The 14161-nt window shown below is 41.3% G+C and overlaps 1 protein-coding gene across 1 annotated transcript in view; it reads left to right on the plus strand.

The window, feature by feature from the left end:
* The window catches only part of LOC117498584, a 74320-nt gene that overhangs the window by 59928 nt on the left and 231 nt on the right, over nt 1-14161 (plus strand). The window lies entirely within an intron of this gene.

Genomic DNA, 14161 nt, shown 5'->3' on the forward strand with positions numbered 1-14161 from the left:
TTACAATGAGTGTGTATGTGGGCCTCCCCCTTTGATTATATTGGCTCTAACGGTCAGAAAGGTGTGTCAACGATCGAAATCGAGCAAGGGGGGCCAGAGATATGGAAAAAAAAACATTTTCACCCAAATCACCTCAGAGGTGGGGTGGTTTTGGCTAAACCTCTCTAAAAAGGTCAAATGTCACTTGTTTTGCATCAATCTTGATACAGGGTACTTATTATATGTTGTACTTTGGATTCCTAAAGCTTTTAGTCTACTAACCCATCATCCAAGGGTAGTTTTCACTATAAGTAAAAAATAATTTTTGGACGGACACTATAATTTACAGTTTTTTACTATGTAAAATCTAAATTTTCTTTAAAATAAAAAACATTTATATTGATTCTGACACTTCTACATCCAACTCACAGATGTAACCTTGCTTTGATAAAAGAAATTATTCATATAACCCTTTTAGAAATTAAGTTGTAGTAATTTGTTTTGGGCATGTCATTTTCGAGCCTGAAACATGAAAAACAGGCTAGGTGCTTAACAGGTTAAAACACATTTCCTTGCTTCTTCTCCTTTCTCGTGGTTTCCTTGCGTCTCTCCATGCATCCCTGGTGGGAGGGACTAAGACGCAAGTGAGGGACTGTCGTGACTCGTGTTTCAGAATTCCTCTGCGAAGCAAGGAGCCGGATCAGGCAATAAAGTTATAATAAAGCTGATTTATTTCAGTTGTGATAAGGAGTACAATTGTGGAGGTTTCCGGAAATCAGTGATCCACAGACTGCAAGCAGTTTACTGTCTCACACTTCCTTCCAGAGCCTCAAAAATCGGCAAAACACAGTGTCATATACTTCATACATAGGAAGAGTTGTCCTCTTTTGATTGGTTATGTATATTTTTGGGTGTAGTGCTGGAGGTTTCTTGTTGGAGCACAGGCGAGTCCACGCCTCCTGGCTTCACGAGGTCCGACACATCCAGCCTTCGTCCCAGGATGTAACATGCCCTACTCTATTCTACCTTCTCTCCTGTCACGTGCTGTTCTCTGCATCTGGCTTGGTGCCTGGCACCACTGACCCCTCATGAACCTCTGTGAATAACTCAATGCATAATGTAAATAAAGTAGCAGAAATGCAGTTCCTTCCTTATGTTTTTGCTCACCATTAACACTGTCATGAAGCTCACTTCTCTTCATAGTTTAAGACATTTTGTTAGCATATTATTCATAAACATTTCTTTATGAGCAAGCAATAATATCCTTCAGGACGCAGGGATGGAAGTTAAGAGAAGTGAGACGCAGCTTAGGTTGAACCTCTACAGCCTGCGGAAGAAGAAGAGCCGCTGTCGAGCTGTTTTGGTGATGGTGTTTGTGTGAAGAATCCATGTCAGGTCCTCAGTGATGTGGACACTGAGGAACCTGAAGCTGCTGACTCTCTCCACCGTAGTCCCATTGATGGGGGCGTGTCCCTCTCTCTGCTGCTTCCTGTAATCCACAATCTGCTCCTTGGTTTTGCTGATGTTGAGATGGAGGTTGTTATCCTGGCACCAAGATGTCAGGGTATCACTTCATGATGATGGAGGTAGTCGTTGAGGCTGGTGGTTTTAGTCTTTTTGGGGACAGGAACGATGGTGGAGTGTTTGAAGCATGTGGGGACTACAGACTGCAGCAGGGACCTGTTGAAGATGTCTGTGAACACCTCTGCCAGCTGAACTGCACACACCCTGAGAACACGGCCAGGGATGCCATCAGGTCCAGGAGCCTTGTGTGGGTTAACCCTTTTAAAGGATCTGCACACATCTGCCCTGTTTCAAACAAAAGGGTAGGGATCCTGATCCTTCTGTGCCTCATGGCTGCTCTCAAAATGTGCATAAAAAGCGTTCAGCTTGTCTGGGAAAAACGCACATGTGATGAGTTGTGAACTTCACCCAACAACAACTTCTCCTTATGCCTCTTTTTTCTGTTGAGTTTTCTGTTCCCTGCACAAGACCTCGATGATGGAGCAGAGAGACCCATCAGCAACATCCTGGTGAACGTTTACTGAATACTTATTAGCATAGCTATCGAGACATTGGTTACACACATCTGCTGTCCAGAAGGATTTTATTGTTTTTCACCAAATTTCTGAAACCATTTGTATCTGGCACTGATGGTGTGAATTGTCCTGCAAAGAAATCTCCAGCCTTTTTCAAACACCAAGTGAGACAAGAGTTACTTTGCTGTGCTTTCATTGCACATACCGGTGAACTGCATCATAAAACTGTTGGGTGTAATAAAATTGATTCAGGGATTAATTACAGAGCGGTACTCAGGAATACCTGGTTCTTTTTATTGGACCACTCGTTGCAGTTTTACTTTTTTAATTAAGGGCCAAACATGCTTGTTTTGTACATTTGTGAAAACTCTCCCATAGGCTTAAAATCAGAAACAGGACGCTTATTTTTCTATTGGAGAAGAAACAAGAGAAGCTTAACTGGTGAGCTGGTTGGCTTTTGATGGATAGGACTCAATATCCATATTAACTAATAATCAGGGTTCATACGGTCATTAAAAACTTTGAGAAGTAATGGAAATTCAAAATGCAAATTCCAGGCCCTGGAAAAGTTATGGAAAACAATATTTTTCCCAAAGTTTTGGAAAAGTAATGGAAATTTAACTAAAGTTGCGTCAAATATAATTTACATTTGATCTAATCGCCAAAATAATTTGCAGTCGTGAGCTGTTATGTGCCATCATGATGCGCATGGTGTTATTTTTTAATATATGAAGCGCGAGCTGTGTGCTTGAGTCTTCCTGCCTGTCGGGCCGGCTGAACTCTGCTGCTCCGGGATGAGCATCTAACTTCAGCAGCTACATTACCTACGGTGCGTTCGTAGCTGTGCACTGTGGCACAGACTGGACCGCTGGTAAACAGCTGTTAGAACGGTTCAGGTATTCAGAGCAGAGCTCCCTGTCGGAGCGGCAGAGCGTGATGTGCACTGAAAGGTTTTTCTGTCGCAATATTATTTAAAGTGGACCTATCATGCTATATTTAAATGATATATTGTAGGGCCATACCTATATAAGGTATATTTATACGTTTCTGTTTTCAAAATACCAAACAGATCATGCATTTTAGCCATGCCTCATTTCGCTCTATTTGCTGTTCTCCAGCCCTGTTTTTGCAGGGGGCTGATTCTGTGAGCTGCAGCTGACCACGCCCCCCTGCAGGAGAGGGGAGCCACTCTGATCAAGTCAGAAGAGGGGGAGAAAAATAGATCTCCGTCCTCCGTGTTTTATTATATAGAGTCGTTATTCATTTGTTTTAAAGCTCAATAAATAACAAAGAAGACCTTTGACCGGCACTTTTCTAATTTTGTCCGGAAGATTTAAACTTTAACGGACATCTTGACCGGCGAAAGAAAACCTAACTGAAACTCTGCCGCACGGTACCCTCGTTCCTTGGAAGAGGCGGAGAGGTGGGTGTTTGTCATCTGCTGGTGGACTAACCGGAGAGAATTACAGTGCTTGCCTCGACGGGGAGGGATTGCATTGAATTAAAGCAGCAGGAGGAGCAAACGCTTGCCTCTGGGAGGGAGAAAAAAAGCCACAGCGGAGAATAAACAGAAGGGTAACCATGGTAATCATGCGCCGGAAGTCTTCTTCGCTGCTTTTGTGGCAGACTACAGCGCCACTTACAGGCCTGGCATATGTACTACAGCGTCTCCAGCGCTTTCGAGCGGCAATGGCCGGCCGTGGCCCAACCCCACATTCCCCTGATAGGTGGAGAGTTGGCCCAATAGCCGTAGCGCCACCGTCCTGACATCAGGACAGTGTTCAAATCTGGATCAGTCTGTATCAGATCCGTTGCAGCCCCTTTTTTACACATATTCATGTATAAAAGACGTACAAAAGTGCATTTTGCATGATAGGTCCCCTTTAAGGAATCGTTGAGCTAGCTAGCTAGCATACATTGTCACTATCTGCTAACGTTAGCTTTCGTTTTCTAATCGTTTTTTTTATAGGCTATAAACAGAGGTCGTATAAGTAGCCTATAGATATTGTACTAGAGTAAAAGTAGAAGTACTCAGATCTTGTACTAGAGTAAAAGTAGAAGTACACAGATCTTGTATGAGTTAAAGTAGAAGTACCAGAGTGTAGGAATACTCTGTTACAAGTAAAAGTCCTGCTATCTAATTGTTACCCAAGTAAAAGTACAAAAGTATTATCATCAAAATATAGTTAAAGTAGCGACAGTAAAAGTAGTCATTGTGCAGATTGGTCCATTTCAGAATAATATATATGATATGTTTTATAATGATTGATCATTAAAGTGTTCTCAAAGCTGGTAAAGGTGCAGCTAGTTTGAATGACTTTGTATACTGCAGGGTAGCTTGTGAATTTACTCCAGGTGGAACTAAAGTCTGATTTAACACTTGATTATATTTCACATCATTCATCCACATCTGTAAAGTAACTAAAGGTATTAAATACATGTAGTGGAGGAAAAGTACACCATTTACCTCTGAACTGTAGTGGAGCAGAAGTACACCATGTACCTCTGAACTGTAGAGGAGTAGAAGTACAAAGTAGCAAAACATTGAAATACTTAAGTAAAGTACAAGTATCTCAAAATGTTACCTAAGTATAGTACTTGAGTTTATGAACTTAGTTACTTTTTACCAGTGGCTATAAAGATAGAAAGACTAAGCCTTGCACAGAGGCATGAAAATACATTTTCAAAATGCTCAACAGTGCTGCCAAAATTATAAACTGACTACTACACAATTAAAATAAATGCTTTTATATATTTCTATTAGATGTGACTCTTTAGCGTTTCTGTTATTATTACCACTGCTGCTTTAGTTGTTCTGACTGCTAAAATCCTCTGTTATTCCTCATTTTAAAGCCGATATTCCGTGGGGTGGGGGGGGGTCGGATCCTTGTAACCTTTTTCATACCTGATGAGTTTGCATCCCTGACTACAGTTGCTTTAGCGTGTAGAAGCTAGTAAGCATGAAGCGGTTCGACTATAGTTGCTGGGGTGCCAGTCAGGTCAGGCCTGACAATTTATAGTTAAGATCAAGTCAAACCCTACAACGGGTACATGTTACCGACGGGAAAAACATAGGCTACAGCACATGCCCCTCTTAACCAGTACAATATTTCTGTATTTTCAATAGTAAATTAATACCTTTGAACAAAAACACACAACACAAACAAATACTATATTTTAATAGTTCAAGACCAGTGAGTCCCATGTGAATGAAAAAGTATAATCCATATAGTTCATGAAAAATAGTCCAACAAAAACAATAATCCACATAGCGTATTAGTTTCAGTTCAGTTCACCACCCACAGAAAACACATCTTCGTTTAACTTCCCCCCATCTTCCCACACGACACTTTCAGATTACCCTGCTTTGTGTAGTCCGGTCTGAGTAGAAAGTCCAGGCCGGGTTTTACGCCGTTTTCCCTGACTATACTCCCAACCCGGAAGTGTCAGCGCCTGCCGGCGTTCTATTTACATTTCTGAAGCGCTACTCTCAGCAGCAGAGAAACAGCGATCCAACTGGGCCGAGCACCAGCTTCCGTGCAGCCAATAGAGGGTTTTTTCCCCCCGTGACGATCGCCCCGTCTGTCAGCTTCTTCGCTTCCTCAAAACCATCTCCTCCATTTTGGTTTGCTCACCTCTTTTATAGACCCGCCTTGTCACAGCTGACGAGACATTTTCAATGGCTTGTGGAGGAGTGGGCGGGTAGGTTTTGTATCACAGGAGGGATTGTGTGTGTTGGTATGACAGGCAGAATCGCTACAAGCTCAGCGCAAGTTCTTTCAGGAAGACTGGGTATATACATTCACTCCGCAGCTGCATATAATCAGCTCATCACGGGCGTTGTCTATAACCTATTACATGTCAAATGTATTTAGTCAACTATACATATACTAATACAAAAAAGCCCAATAACTTATTTGCACAAAATTTGTGATGTAACCTGTTTTTTCTTCAAGCATATTCAAGTATCAGGCATTACTTACCTACATTTGATTGATTTTGCTAACTTATCACTTAACTTATGAGGAAATATACCTCAGCTCTAGTGAGGTATGTTTTTCTGTATGCAGCCCTGAGTGAACAAAGGTTTGGACACCCCTGGGCTAAAGTCTTACTTAGGACTGCAGGAAAATCACTCTCCTTCTTTCTTCTACATGTGAGGATCAGCTGCCAACAACCGGATCATCAAAAACGTCCTTCTGTATCTATGTTCTTTAAATGACTCAACTGCTTCAAATTGTAAAACACTAATGGAAGAATGCATGTTTTGTCCTATGTAACCTAGATCTGACCCCAGACTCAATAAAAGGTCAAACCCATACACTAATTCAGATGCAGTGACTATTTCAAACTAAATTAAATGACACGCCCCCTATCATAATATGACATTGAAAAAGTGCAAATGGAGAAATGTCGTATTTAGGACATGTTTGTGTCTTAGCTAGCATGATTGTGTGTGTGTGTGTGTGTGTGTGTGTGTTCAAGGTTCAAGGTTCAAGGTTCTTTATTGTCAATCTGACATAGCTACAGAGTAATTATGCAGTTGAAAATCTTATGTCACAGGCTTGTGTGTGTGTGTGTGTGTGTGTGTGTGTGTGTGTGTGTGTGTGTGTGTGTGTGTGTGTGTGTGTGTGTGTTTACCTTGCCAGTGTAGTCTTCCTCTTCACACATACCCCTTTTCCACCAAACCAGTTCCAGTTCTAGCTCTGTGCTAGTTCTCCTCTGGTTCCAAACTGGTTCTTCTTTTTAGCCCCAGTTGTGTTTCCACCGCTCAGAACCCGACTGGTGCTGCGTCATGACATCACCGTTTGCGTTGCTGATTTTCTGCCCAACGCCACTCACAACAACAACAACAATGGGGGACTGCGTTGTGTCGATGATCGTGATGATTTTAATCCTACCAAGCTAGATTCAACGATTAACGACTTCTCCAACGTTATACTCTTTCCCAGAGTGCAGTGCTACATTGTTTATTACAGTTTTTTTCAATTGCTAAAATCATTTTCTCAAAACACTAAACACAATTCACAAAACCACACACCCAAAGTGCAAAACACCTCATATATCTTGCAAAATGAATCCAAAACTATACAAACACTTACCAAAACCAAACCTTTGCACCAAATGGCACACACTTCATTTATAGTACAAGACACTTTGTCCAACACTGTGGTGCTTTATCTAAAGCACACTCATCTCTTATGGTGATCTGTATGTAGATAATTCCAAATACAAAGATTGTTCAAGTCTACAAAAATATGTGCAGAAACACAAATATACAGTTGTTATACTTATACTTGTTTTTCTCCAAAACAAATTGGTGCAACTTTCCTGCACAACACATAGTTACAGTTGTGTAAACACAAATGACGCCTTTGTCAAATACACTAAAGTGAAAGGAAAACTTTGAGGAAAAACTAAAACAAAAAAATCATTTTAGAAAAAACAGAGGAGAGAAAAGTCCTCAGACATGAGACTATTCAGCAAAACTAGTTTTTAGCATAATACTTCAGAATCTTAAAATCCCTTAACGTTTGTATGCAATTGTGCTAAATTAAACACTGGAATCAAGCAAATATGAATATGTTTGCATGACATTAGTTATTTATATTTTGCCATCACTTAATTATACGTTTAATACATTTAAGTTAAGCTAAGGTACATGTGATGATAGCTAGTTAGTGCTCTTACCTGTGAGGCCTCCTCCAAACAGCATTATAACCAGACTGTATCATTAAAACTACAAGTACCAGTTCTAGATCCTTGACTTTAGACAAACAATTCAAAAGACAAAATGTATTTAAAGACCAATCTTTATTTGAAGGTGCCTCTTAACCTGAGATATTAGTTATACAGTAATAGTATTGACAATCTAAAAAAACTGAGCAACTCAACAGTCAACTTTATATTTCTTATAGTCTAAAGCATTTATTATTTTCATTTTTCCCCTCTCATATTCAGTGTGGATGGATTGAGACAGCGTGGTGTCCAGAGAGCTGCAGAGACTTCAGAGAGAAACCTCTGTGTGATGGACGTCCTGTCTGTTGGTTTGGCCGGAGAGGACTGAGGGTCTTTCCTCTGTGAGGAGGACCAGGCCTGATGGAGGAGCCCATGCATAGCTGATACCACCTGATCAGGCCTAGTCTGTCACTTTATTTGACTAAATGTGTTTACTTATACATTTAATAGGTTTACACCTTCTGTCCATATGTGCTTTTTATTTAAAACATGTTTGATTAACTTTTGGTTCACATTTCAATAAATTGAATTTGTATTTGCACTCCTTTTGTCCATTATTCTTACTGAAAATTTTAGATTACACATTCACATCTGACTGAAGATTGGCCCCATTTATTTGCGTTGCAAACTCTGCGGTACAAGGTACATGTTGTGAAGCTCATGAAGTGAGGCAAATAGAAATAATCAGCTGATGGAGTGTAGATGTGGAAATAGGTGCATTCGATCAGCTGACTGTGTTTTCACAATAAAAATAGTTTCTTAGTGAATGTCCTGTACTGGTCTTAACATCTCATAACATCAGCTTTTAATTTTCCTCTTGGATGTTCTTCTTGACCCTCGGAGAAAGAGGAGATGCTGAGTCGTGCCTTTCAGGCATGTCCTTTCCTAACAAAAATTACAGGAAACATAAAACATATTATTGCAGAACAAGTGTGTTATTTATGAAAGAGGTGTGTTTGTGTTTTTAGGGGCTGTAGATATAATTATTTTGTAATTGTAATGTTTTTTTTTATTTCAACAGTGAGCTACAAAGACAATCAGATTATGAATGAACAGTATGAAATTCATCAACATTGAAATGTATTTTATTATCAAAATAATATTTAACTGTTATTAAAACAAGCTTGCTCTGTTGTCTCACTGAAAGAATAACTTTTACCACGTTTTTACAGACAATATTGAGAGATAAATAGCAGTTCTCACTATGTGTTAAATATCTTTGCCTTCAATACATTAAATTAGAAAGCTGACAGTCATATTGCTTGTTAACATCTAAATGTAACCCTTTGCATGGAAAAAAACCTCAACTTCACTGATGTGTAGGTGATCTAGTATTTAGTATTGTTTAATGGAATGTATATCAGTGTATTAAAGTCAATACTTCATTTATTTAAACCAATATCTTTCTTGATTCTTTGTACAGTATGAAAAAAGAGTATTTGCACCTGTGCTGAAGTTCACTGCTGTGAGGAGTCCAGTTCTGTCTCTCACTCTGGTCCAGCCTGTCTGCATAACCTGGGCACTTTAAACAAACAGATATATATGTAAAGAACCATGTGTACAAACAATATAACTTATTATCTTCTGTTGAACATGTTGGATTGTGTATTTTCCGAGTCAGGGTCCTTTTTATTTTACTGTAACTTTGGAAGTTGTGTTACCAATTCTTACTGTTTATTTGATACCAATTTGGTAATGCAATTAATAAAAACAACAAGATTTGGGTTCGTTCTTCAGATGACTGTGATGTTAACGTAAGCTCAATAATGAACTCCAGCTCAACCATCCATATTGTAATCATCTTGAAATATGACATTAATAATTGTAATATACACACATCTTATTGTGAGGTTGATTTCACATACACTACTTCGACGTTAGCTTGTCTACATACTTGAGCATAGCCAATTTAAATTAACCTTAGCGATGCATACAGTTCCTACCTACATAATAAAATATCTCTCTAAGTTACAAGGATGACCTTATTTTATCAACCTCAAACAGAAGCCGTTTGTTCTACAGTATTATCCCACTTAAAGGGCCCATGTCATGGCCATTTCCACTGATCATAATTATATTGTTGAGGTATACTAAAATAGATTTATACTGTGCAATTTTCCAAACTCACATTGGTTTCGCATACAGCATCTCTGTCAAGCATGTGTATTCAGCAGTATTCACTTTCTCCACTAAACGACTCGTTGGAGCTCTTGCCCCCCCCCCCTCCCTGTAAGCCTAGTGTGCTCCGATTGGTCAGCTCGGCCACTCTGTTCTGATTAGTCAACCACCAGAGAGGCTCCGCCCGCTTTTTTCGGGGAACATCAGTGTAATGGTACAGCTGATATTTTATACTAACTAACCGAACTGAACCTACAACTGTTGTTATAGAAGAGTGTGACGGCCCCAGGGCCTTTGTGCAGGTGTGTTGCAGGGCTTACGGTGGGGTGGAGCTGAAGAGGGTAATCAGCGCGATCACGGACACCTCCGTAGCCGGTGCTATTAATCCCAGCGGCCCGGAGTCTCTCTCCAAAGCGGCTGCAGAAGGACGAACTGAGCGACCCTCTCCCCTCGACCACCTATCTCTGCATTTACCACAATAAATGTGCCGTGGTTTTGTAAACTCGTGTATGTCTCCTTGCCTTTCCGTTGTGGCCTACGAGCCGACATAACAAAGAGTAAGTTATTTTTACCTGTAATAAACTACTACTGTTTGATGAGAAATCAAATCATGGTTTGCTAATATATGAATTCAGGGAAGAAAGGATAGGCCTACTAAGTATTTCCATTAAACTTTATTTTTAGAAATGTACAAAATGAACATAAATATACATATATACACACGGTATATCATCCATTCCTCCTCCTCTTGCCTGCGCACAGCCGGTGCGGTGCCTTTTAGCACGAGGCCTCAGTAGTAGTAGAAGTCCCGTCCCCGTCATGGATTGTCCGCCAGGATCTGGCTGGACGAAATCAAATGCAAATCACAAAATATTAGAGAAACTTAGTTGTTTTAGATTCGTTAGTAGTAGTTGTGTAATGAACAGCTTGCCTGCTAATATGCTAACCTAGCTTTGTTTACCTTGGTAGCTAACACGATATGAACGTTAGCTTGGAGGAAAGGCAACTATAATGCAGTGTAATAAAACTACTATGAACAAAAGCTAGTGGTTCATATTAGGCTAGCAATAACGTGTTTATAATTGCAATCGTATACGGGTATTCTGCTACCATACAATGTAACTTGCATGAATACATTGTTTTGCGCTAGCATACAGCTAGCCTCGTTAGCTACATGCAGTATATGTACTGTCACAATGTACGGTAAATCACCCGGACTATACTGTATGAGTATTCCGTGTGTGTGACTGCAGACATTCTCCTGCCATGACAAACATGTAAGGCCATCTGCTGACATTGTAGTTGATATATTTAAACGCTAGCAACGTAGCATCACAAAAATGTTTTTCCGACCAAATCTAGCTCTAGCTCCGTGTGTTAGATCGGTTGCATACACGCTACGCCAGCTATAATGTAATTACGTTTCGCGACTGACCGCACGGCAAATCACCCGGAGTATACTGTCAATAGGTATTTTGTGTGTGAATGCAGACATTCTCCTGCTATGAGATACATGTATGCAAGGCCATCTGCTGATATTAGAGTTGATATATGGAAACTCTAGCAACTTAGTTAGCACAGTTAGCACTGTGTCAATGGCTTAGCAGTCCAACACAGTTTACACATTTAAACAGTCTTGTTTGATAAATACACAAATAACAATGCAAACTTACAGGTTGTATACCCGGATCTTCCCCTGCTCCAAACGGTCCAAACAAGCTGTGCATATCCGGCCTCAAACTGGGCAATGTTTTGGAAGCTTTCGTCTGTGAAATGCCGGTTCTTCGAACCTCTGGAGGAGGAACACGCCGCTGCTGGTGTGGCCATAGCTCTTCGGGATTGGTCCATTTCGTTCCGGGTACCGCATGACATCAGGCGGTACCCGGAAGAATCAAATGGGCAGTGACGTATCTCCAACGAGGCGTTTTGGGGAGGTATTTTCTGTGTTAGAGTTTTACTCGCTACAGGGTGTACTTTGAGGGTTTTGACTCTGCACACCGTTTACATGCATAAAAACCTTCATAACACACAAGGGGACGGGTAATAACCGGAAAAGCATGACATGGGAGCTTTAACGCTTAACACTTGTCTATTTCGTTTTAACCTTTATATATACAGTCTATGGTTTTAAGTTAACTTGGAGGCTAAGATTAGCATTGTTAGCACCGATGTAGCTACCACTCGCTTACAAGCCTTAACATTCATTACGTAGCTGATTGAAATCATAAACACATAAATAAAGTACTCGAATTTCACTTACCGCAAAACCGCATTCATGCACCGTCTGTTTTAACCGCAGAGCGAGTCACAATAGTCCCATATATAAGCATGAAGAACAAACAAACACGGCCGGGGTCAAGTTGTGTTCCCTGGATGAACTGAGCATGGAGAGTCCCTGTAGCTTCACGGAGACGGAGCAGCTAGCAGAGAGACAAGAAGCTAACAGCAGTCACTTGACAGAGCTGTCACTCAATGCGACCACGCCCTAATTTATGCAAAAACTTTAAGACCTAATATAAATAAAAGGGTCATGTTAGAAAACAATTCACTCACAGATTCATAATCATGAAGGTGGAATCTAACTATATACATAATAATATTTATTGCATCCAGGGCTAGAAACGTTTTTTTTCTGCTGTGAAATTGGGCATTTTAACATGGGGGTCTATGGAAATTGCTCCTTTCTGCAGTCATCGCCTATCGGCCAATATATGAACTGCAGTTTGTGGCACTTCCGTATTGGCGTCCCGGCTCTTCCCCAGAGTTTGCCGCTTGGGTTCAACGCGTCATAGAGCAACCAAGTCATTTCATTGGACGAGAGGCATACTATGAGAGCTGGTCACAGGGATGCGTTCAAATTTAGTCAGTAATTTGAGGAACTGGCGAAATGGCGAATGCAGATAAAGTTGAGCTCGAAAATCCTCCAGCATCATTGAAGTCTCCGGTTTGGGAACATTTTGGTTTCGCAGTTACGTACAAGGATGACGGACAAAGACAGCAGGTGGACCGAACCAAAGCTGTTTGTCTGCATTGTTCAACTAACATTGGTTACACGGCTGGCAATACGTCAAACTTGCACACATATTTGAAAAGGCATCACCCGAACGTGAATATCACCGGTACCAAAAGAAAAATGACTGAAGTGCAAACCCAACTCCCACTAGCATTTAAGCCTCCACCACTCGCAAAAAGTTCAGACCGAGCTAAAGCTATTACAAACGCCAAATATCCTTATGTTGCCATGTTAGCAAAGCGCTACATCTGTCCCAAGCGAGAGGGTGTTCTCCACAGCAGGAGACATTAGTGCCAGCAGATCTGCCCTTTCGGCAAGCAATGTGGACAAGTTAATTTTTCTTTAAAAAAACATGAAAATACAATGACAAGCAAGCAAGTCCTAATGTCAAGCTGGCTGCTTAGGGGAGTACAGTTCAAGTACAGATTATTTCAGATCATTGAAATGCTGCACCTTAATGTTTATTTTATTATATTTTTTATTTATTTGAGTGAATACATTATTCACAGTTTAATAATAATTAAAAAAAATAAAAAAAAAATATGTTATATTTTGTGATCATTTTTTCTGCTGTACCGAAAACTTACCGAACCGTGACCTAAAAACCGAGGTACGTACCGAACCGAAATGTTTGTGAACCGTTACACCCCTACTGGATGACTTATACCAACCATGTCATGAAGAATCCAAGCCCTTGCTCACTACTGGAAGCAGCGGAGCTCGGCAAAAGGACCATGCCCAAAGGATGGGGAGTGGCGACATTAACCCGATAAAACCTGGAGAATGTGCCAGAAGATGCCCACGACGCCGTGGCGCAGATGGTCTCCAGGGGCGCCCCTCTCGGGGCAGCCCAAGATGTTGAGATGCTCCTTGTAGAGTGGCATCTCAGCCCTGATTGAGCAGGCGACGAGTCTGCACCAATAAGGACATAACTCGTCCCGATTCCCTAGACATTAGGGCAAAGGCTTACAGTGATGCATCACTGAGGCCCAGCAAAGAAGGCTCAGCCGCAGCCTGCTGCAGAGAGGTAGAGACAGCCAGCATCAGATGGGAGAGGGAGTTCCCGTGCCGCTGTGTCCTAGGCCTTACAGAGCGGCTGGTCTGTGACCCTGCCCTGAGGCCGAGGGCACCTGGCATCGGGAGCCAGAATCGGGGAGGCGATGGCAGGCTCAATGGATGGCAAGCGACCCAGCCCCACCCTCGCCGGATCCTGCATGGCAGCAGAGTGGGAGAGGGCCCTGGTGTCTCTCCAGCATGCATGGATCTCCCTCAG

The sequence above is a fragment of the Trematomus bernacchii genome, unplaced genomic scaffold (assembly GCF_902827165.1).
Source record: "Trematomus bernacchii unplaced genomic scaffold, fTreBer1.1, whole genome shotgun sequence".
Classification (NCBI taxonomy): domain Eukaryota; kingdom Metazoa; phylum Chordata; class Actinopteri; order Perciformes; family Nototheniidae; genus Trematomus; species Trematomus bernacchii.